Genomic DNA, 8,785 nt, shown 5'->3' with positions numbered 1-8,785 from the left:
AAACTCCGTGAGTTGGTGATGGACAGGGAGGCCTGGCGTGCTGGGATTCATGGGGTCATGAAGAGTCGGACACGACTGAGCGACTGAACTGAACTGAATGTATCCTGCTTGAAGACAGTCTCTGGAAAAAAACTTCTGGCTAATCCTGTTATCTTAAAATGTAAATTATGGGAGTGGGTCTAGTGAGGTCTTTACAACCTCCAGACATTCTTTTGATTCACTGTAATGTCTAATTAAGAGTAAATAACTCCACTGCTAACACTAGTGAGGGGCGCTCTTTCTGCCCCCTTTGTCTATGTCAGAAGCTTTCTCTGTCTCCTTTATACTTTAATAAAACTCCACTACACAAAAGCTCTGAGCAATCAAGCCTCTTCTCTGGTCCAGATTAAATTCTTCTCTTCCGGAGGCCAAGGATCCCCACGTCTTTCATGGCTCAGCAACAACCTTTCAGTTGGATGGCATCACTGACTCAACAGACACGAGTCTGAGCAAACTCTGGGAGATAGTAAGGACAGGGAAGCCTGGTGTGCTGCAGTCCATGGGGTCGCAGAGAGTCTGACTGAGTGACTGAACAGCCAGGCGCTCAGCACAGCAGAACTCAGCAGGTGCCGGCTGTCCTCGCAGAGGGCGTCAGTGGAAGAGGCGAAGTGCGCAGAAGGGAAGGGGAGATGCCTGAGCCCAGCCCCTCCGCCAAGCCTCAGGGCGTCCCCCGTCTAACGCAGAGCCAAGAGAGCCGGTTCTGAAGCTGGCACCTGGTCCGACTGCCCTGACGGATGTTCTATGCGGAGTGAGGTCAGAGGATGTACGGGACATGCTGTAGGAACTGGTTTGTGGCCAGCACGCTGACTCATTTAAGACATGTCTGCAGGCTTCCCTGGCTGTCTAGTGGTTGAGACTTGGGCTTTCAATGCAGGGAGTGCGGGTTCAATCCCCGGGTGGGGAGCTGAGACCCCACACGCCTCATGGTCAAAAAACCTAAAACAGAAGCCATTTTGTAAGAAATTCAATAAAGACTTTAAAAAATGGTCCACATCAAAAAAATCTTAAGGGGCTTCCCTGGTGGCTCAGTGGTAAAGAACACGGCCGCTGATGCAGGAGAGACGGGTTCCCTCCCTGATCCGGGAAGATCCCACGTGCCATGGGGCAGTTAAGCCCTGAAGCCCCTGCGTCGAGAGCCTGGCCCCACAACAAGAGAAGCAAGAATCCTGGAGTGGGTGTGGGCACCTATTCCTGTCTCCAGAGAATCTTCCCGAACCAGGGGTCAAACCTGGGCCTCCTGTACTGCAGGCAGATTTTTTCTTTTTACACCATCTGAGCCACCAGGGAAGGTCTACAGATATAAAGAGATTTATTGTGAGGAATTGGTTCATGGGACTACGGGGGCTGAGAGATCCTGTGATCTCCCGTCTGCAAGCTGGACATGCAGGAAGGCTGGTGGCATAGTTCAAAGGCCTGATAACCAGGCATCTGGTGGCCCAGTCATGACACATGGAATTAACCATCACAGGGGAGTGGGGGGAGAGAGGATCCGAAAGAACGGTGCCTGGGCGCTTGTGAGGGCCCGACGGGAACCACACTGGTGCTCATACAGGCGGGCACCTAGGGACCTAGTTTTAAAAATCAGACCACTAAGAGTCTCAAGCCAGCTATAATCACTAAAGCCATGGCTCCCCTGGAATTCACAGCAGTCTTGGGAGAAGGGAGGGGAGGGCTTTGAACTGCCCTCATCCAGCTCTTCAGGGGCAGGGTAACCCACCTTAACACCTATTTCAGCATCAGACGCCAATCCTCTGACAAGTTCCAAAATGAAGCAGGGCAAAGGTTAACTGAATTCTGCCACAAGAATACACTCATCATCGCAAATACCCTTTTTCAACAACACACGAGATGACTTTACACATGGACATCACCAAATGGTCAGTACCAAAGGGACAAGTTCCATCCTATGGACTAAGGTCTGAAGTCTGTAGATCTCCTAAGACTGGGCTGGGCCTTATTCGCCTTTCTGCCTCTAATGCCCAGGGCAACACCTGACCGGTGGTAGATGCTCAGTCTTTGCTAAATGAACCGATGATTGAATGAACAGAGCCGCAGCTTTGGCCCTAAAATGCCATAAATACTAGAGTAAAGCCAGTCATTCCCCTTAGATTCTCTTTCAGCTTTAGTAACTCATATTTAATAATTTAAAACTCATCTGGAGGTCTCTTTTAGGAGCGTTAGCTAAGAGAGGCAGAGCAGAATGGCTGGTCAAGTAGGCACAGTGGCAGCTGAAAGAGAGACAGCTGTGAGGATGATTCTCAAAGGGAGGGAGACTGTGACAGGTCAAGAACAGAGTCAAAGTTGGTTCCTGTAGGAGCTTACTCTGAGCCGGGCACTCTGGTCATTTTACAGACATTAAATCTTTTAACCTGTGCAACTCAGCTGTGAGATTGGCATAATTACTCTGTTTCACTGAAGGGGAAGCTGACAGCCCGAAAAATTAACACACTTGCCAGTATTCAAATAGAAATCTAATTTTCCCACTACATGTTACTGAGCTGACTTTGTTTTCTATTTTATTGTAATTAGTGAATATTTAAAAGTAATAGGTGGCCACCAGGAAGCAATCAAGAGTCAGCCATAGTAAAACACAGAATTACTTACTGTAAGCATCTTAAGTATGTTTGTTTCCAGGTTTATGTCTGAACAAAATTTCAACATTCTTTTAGACATCAGAATATGATAAATAAGTAGATAGGTAAATAGCTGTAGAAATAAAAGCTATTGAAAAATGGGATAAATTTGTATATGACATTTAGAAAACTAATTACATTTTTACTTGAATTTTGTAGGAAAAATAATTGACAAAAAATAGAAGAAATCATTACATTTCAAATAAATGTTTCTATTTTTTCAAGAGGTATTTGTCAAAAGATCCTTGTAAAAGTAAGCAACAAAAAGTATTGAGGTTGAAATAATGACCTCCCTCTCTTCCTTCCTTCCTCCCCCGCCTCCCTCTCTTTTCTCCTTTTTAAACTAGATGTTTCTCTCATAGATTCTTTGTCTTTCTTGTCTGATGGCTCTGGATACAACCGTCCAATAGTATGTTGAATGGAAGTGGCTGAAGTGGGCATTCTTGTCTTGTTCTTGAGTTTAGAGTAGAAGTGTTTAGTCATTCATTGCTGAGCATGATACGAGCTGTGGGTTTCTCATATTTGGCCTTTACTATGTGGAGGCAGTTTCCTTATACTCCTAGCTTGCTGAATGCTTTTCTTATGAAACGATGTTGCGTTTTGTCGCATCCTTCTCCGCATCAGTTCCGATGATCGTGTTCTTCGCCCTTTCGTTCTGTTGGAGTGGTGTGTTCCGCTGGTTGCTTTTCCTGTGTTGAATCATGCTCTCGCTCCTGGAGTACCCGATGGTCACGGTGCATCACCCGTTCAAGATGCTGCTGACTCAGTGTGCTGGTTTGTTTTGGTTTTTTTTTTTGAGGACTTTCACGTTGATGCTCATAAGGGATGTCATGCTATCGTTCTCTTGTCATGTTCTTTTCTAGGTTTTGGTCTTTGAGTAATGCAGTGCCATAGAATGAGTTGAAAGTGTTACCTCTGCTTCAGTTTTTGGGAAGAACTTGAGAGGAACTGGCATTATTTTAAAATGTTTAGTAGAGTCCACTGGGGAGCCATCTGGTTCAGGGCTCTTGCTTGTTGGGAGGTTTTTGATTATGCATTCAATCTCGGTTCAGACCTTCTATGTGATTCAGTCTTGGTAAATTGCAGGTGTCTAGACAGTTCTACATTTCACCTGGGCTATCCAATTTGTTACACAAGTGCTCATAGTATTCTCTTATAATCTTATTTCTGTAAAATCAATAGTAATGCTCCCAGTTTCATTTTTAAATTTCAGTTATTTGAGTCTTCTCTCATTTTTTCTTAGGCAACCGAGCTAAATGTTTGTCAGTCTTTAAATTTTTTTTGAAGAACACATCTTGGTTTTGCTTATTTTTTCCTATTGTATTATCTATTTTATTTAGCTCTGTTATTTCCTGCTTCTGCTAACTTTGGGTTTACTGTGTTCATTTTCTAAGTCCTCGAGGTGCAGAATTAGGTTGTGGATTTGAGATCTTGCTTCTTTAATGTAATCATCTAGAGCTATAAACTTGCCTCTTGCTGCTGCGTCTGCCGCATTCCGTGAGTGTCGGTATGCTGTGCTTTCATTACTGCTTGTCTCAACATGTTTGCTAATTTCCCTTGTGATTTCTTCTCTGACGTATTGGCGGTATAAGAGTTATTTAACTTACACAGATTTTGTAATTTTCCAGCTTTCCTTCTGCTGTTGGTTTCTAGTTTCATTCTGTTGTGATTGAACTTTCAACTTTCTATTTCAACTTTCTATTAAGACTTATTTTGTGGCCTAACATATGGTGTATCCTGGAGACCAGTCCATGTGCACTTGAGAAAAATATGTGTTCTGCTGTTGTTGGTGGAGTGTTCTGTATAAACGTTAGCTTAACCTGTTCTGTAACTAATTTTGCAGTCTTATTCCAGCATCCTTCTTTCACTGCGAGTGTACATGCGTGTGCATGATGCATCTCCATCATCCTTTGAATGATTTGTCCCATTTTTCCTTTCCTTTTTGTTCCTTCAGTGAGTTAAAGATCTCTTCTATTAGAAAATCTGTTTTTGCTCACTGTATATTTGAGAATTATTGCTTTAATTTTTTGAAAATTGTGGTTTGACACGTGGCTACAGCAAAGGAGAGCCTGTCCGCGGCCGCCCTTCAGGAGGCCGGGATGACTGTCTAATCTGACTCTCCCACTCCTGGTCTTCTCTTGAGGCTGACTGAGGGAGCAAACCACCTCTCCCCCGAGCCACGCTAAAAATTTCAAAACAAATCTTACAACGTATAGCTCAGGGAAAATGAAAAACATGCAGACACACAGAATTTATATAGCAATTTATACAGCATAAACTTAGTACTTCATGCAAGTCACTCTTGTAACAACCATGGAAGTTACTAAATAATACTCACAACCAAGCATCGGCCCAGACCCACTGAGCCAGAAGCCCTGGAGGGACGGGGCATCATGTACTTTTACAGTTCTCGAGTGACACAAACGGACAATGAGAGAAGAGCGTGCCTGCTGAAGGAAAAAGATGAGAGAGCGAGCTACAGACGGCAGCCTCCACCTTCAGAGGAGGACAGGGCTGTCCCTCTCTCCCTTCCTCAGTCTCCCAGCTGAATTAGGTAAGAGAAGGATCGAAGGTTCTCGCCTCGGGGCTCCCCCTCACGGTCCACTTGGAGATGGAAACCACCCTGCCAATTGGAATGGTTACCTGGGGAAAGGTGCTGACTGCGTGAAGGGAGGAGAAGAATCCCGGGGTGCAAGGGCACCTGTGCAGTCGGGGTGCAGAAAGCATCTACCAGCTGCCCCCTGAGAGGAGGGAGAGTGGTGGGTGGGGTGGGGGGGTCCCGGGACACTCAGAGGAGTGCCGCCCCTCCCTCGGAGCTGAGAGGCATCCTCTCTGGAGCCCGACTGGAGGGGATTCCAGGGCTTAGGAGAGTTTCTGATTTTCCTCTGCTTTAGGCTCTCAGGGATTTAGTGGATGTGATGATGGTTAATTTTATGTCAACTTGGTTTGGGCAAAGTACCCAAATATTTGGTCAAACACCAGTCTGGATGTTGCTGTGGAGGTACTCTGAGATGAGATGAACATTTAAATTGGTAGACCTTGAGTCAAGCCTCCTCCGATCAGTTGAAGACGTCAAGAGGAAAGACTGAGGCCCCTGGAGGAGGGGCGCGTTCGCCCGGGACTGCCTTTGGACCGGAGCCGCACGGTCAGCCCTTCCCGGGGCCAGCGTGCCCACCTGCCCTGCGGACTGGGACGAGCCGGCCCCCACATCCGCATGGCCAGCCCCTTGAAACAACCCCGGTGTCTGCACAGCCTGCGGATTCTCTGCAGAGCCCCGGCTAACACACGGGCCGTTGCCCGCCCGTCCTCCCCAGGCGGTGCCCGCACTCAGCGTTCTCCTCTGCCCCACGTCCCGTCTCCGGGGGTCAGAGGCGCTGATGCTGGTCACTGCCTTCCGTTCCCAGGAGATCAAGTCTAAGCAACGCACGGAGAATTTAAAGGGTCCCCGCAGTTAGTGTAAAACTCCAGAGGACCCAGGACGACCGAGAAGGGGAGGGATTCTAGGAAAGGAAAGAGAAGCGTCAGGGCAGACTCCCCTTTAGTACTGAAGGGGAACAGGCTCTCTCCTGAAAGCAGGACTATCTAGGGGACGACAGACCAACTGGGAAATCAGGCCCCTGGAAGGAGCCGCCCCAGAGCTCTCCATCGCCTCGCAGCCGGATAGACTCATACGCTCTGTCGTGCTTACTGGGGAACGACCACACGCCGATTGATAATTGTCCACTGTTTACTACCTAGGTTTAAGGCATATGAATCGTGGGTTGACTTTGATTATATCTTTTTCCTTTGTTCAGACTAGTTTCAGGGAATTTTGGGGAGGTGGGTTTGGGCATGTACGCTTAGGGTATGTAAGGTTTTCACAAAAACTGGTTGGGGTCTTTGGCTAAGAGAAGACTCTGCCTTGGGCCTGCCGGTGTAAGAAACTGCAGTCCACTATCTGCATTGTCCTTCTGAGTCAGTTTGTTTCCCGGAACACGTGGCTACAACAGTATCAGTTCAGTTCAGTTCAGTTCAGTCGCTTAGTCTGTCCGACTCTTTGCGACCCCATGAACCGCAGCACTCCAGGCCTCCCTGTCCATCACCAACTCCCGGAGCTTACTCAAACTCATGTCCATTGAATCGGTGATGCCATCCAACCATCTCATCCTCTGTCGTCCCCTTCTCCTCCCGCCTTCAGTCTTTCCCAGCATCAGTCTTTTCCAATGAATCAGTTCTTCCCATGAGGCGGCCAAAGTATTGGAGTTTCAGTTTCAGCATCAGTCCTTCCAACGAATACCCAGGACTGATCTCCTTTAGGATGGACTGGTTGGATCTCCCTGCAGTCCAAGGGACTCTCAAGAGTCTTCTCCAACACCACAGTTCAAAAGCAACAATTCTTCGGCGCTCAGCTTTATTTTTTTATTAATTAATTAATTAATTTTAATTGGAGGCTAATTACTTTACAATATATTACTCAGCTTTCTTTATAGTCCAACTCACATCCATACATGACCACTGGAAAAACCATAGCCTTGACTAGACGGACCTTTGTTGATAATGTAATGTCTCTGCTTTTTAATATGCTGTCTAGGTTTCTCATAGCTTTTCCTCCAAGGAGCAAGCGTCTTTTAATTTCATGGCTGCAGTCACCATCTGACTCTCCTTAGAGGAGGGAAAAAAGAATTCCGGGAAAAGATGAGCAAGCAGTTCCCTCTGCCTTCAAGCTTGCTCCCTATGGAGGACCTCCCTGGCCCTGGGGAGGTGCTCAGAGGCGCCCTCTGACGCGGACACTCCCCTGCCCTCCTGGCCCCGTCGCCCACCCGTCGCCCGCCCCGCCTTCCGCGCGGAGCTCCCCACTGCGCACGCGGTCCTCCCAGGCCTCGCCCCCAGCCCGCTTTTCCACGCAGCCCTCCCTGACGTTCTCAGTCAGCATGGACTCTCACCTCTCTCTGGTCATCCTGGAAACGTTTCGGATGCTTTGTTTTCCACCCTTGGTTATACCATGTGCTTTGAGGGAGTCCCTGAAGTTAGGGGCTGCCCGAGATTTGCACTGTACCTTCAAAGCAGCTCACCGGGGCAGGTCTTGAGATGCGCTGAATATTGAGCTGACTTTCAAGGACCCACGAGAAAACAGAGATGAATGTTTCTAACCCAGGTGAAGCAGATGGGGTGGTGCCCACGTTCACGTATGGGTTAGATAAAGTCAAGGTCTCATGGGAATAGGTGCACCATGCCGGTTTTTTATTATCTCAGCGGCCATCAGCCCAACCGACCTGAATGCACAACGCCCTGCTGTAATTTACAGTCTCAGGTGTTCATGAATCCTTCTCATCAAACGGAGACGGGCCCTGTTCTTCCCCCCACCTCACCCCGCCAGGCGGTGGTTCTGAAATATTAATATGCCAAAGGACTGCTTTTTATGGGGAGGGTGGATGCATATTAAAATTAAAAATGCAGATTCCTTAGCCCCACCCATACAGGTTCTGATGGAGAAGGTCTGGGCAAAGTCCTGAAAATCGGCACAAAAAACAATCTCCCTAGGGGACCATGGTGATTTTTGAGGAAGGTAGTACATACTGGGGGCTTCCCAGGTGGCGCTAGTGGTATAAAGAGCCCCCTGCCAATGCAGGAGACAGAAGAGATGGGGGTTCGATCCCTGGGTTGGGGAGATCCCCTAGAGGGGGCATGTCGACCCACTCCAGAATTCTTGCCTGGAGACCCTTATGGGCAGAGGAGCCTGGCGGGCTACAGTCCATAGGGTCACAAAGAGTTGGAACCAACCGAAGTGACTGAGAACGCACATATGCAGGATATACTGGATACGGATATACTGGAATTCGGCAATGACTTAAATTCCAAGGCCAGCTGCTTGGGAAGAGTAAACAAAATTCAATCAGCAAATGCTCAAGGGATACACAGAAATCTTCCACCAAAGGACAACTATGAGATCATAATTTAAAAAAAAAATTCCCTTGAAAACATAAAAGCACTGCCTTTTGCCTAAATCTAGAAAGCTAAATCATTACTTGCATCTAATAACTTTCAGGGACCATAGTTCCCAGAGGAGTTATCCCGGTGCCTGGGAAATTCAAGATGATTAGAAATGGCTCTGAGGTGCAGGTGATGCTAATTTC

Source organism: Odocoileus virginianus, chromosome 6 (genome assembly GCF_023699985.2).
Source record: "Odocoileus virginianus isolate 20LAN1187 ecotype Illinois chromosome 6, Ovbor_1.2, whole genome shotgun sequence".
NCBI lineage: Eukaryota > Metazoa > Chordata > Mammalia > Artiodactyla > Cervidae > Odocoileus > Odocoileus virginianus.
The sequence above is the reverse complement of the archived record's forward strand: the minus strand, read 5'-3'. Positions refer to the sequence as shown.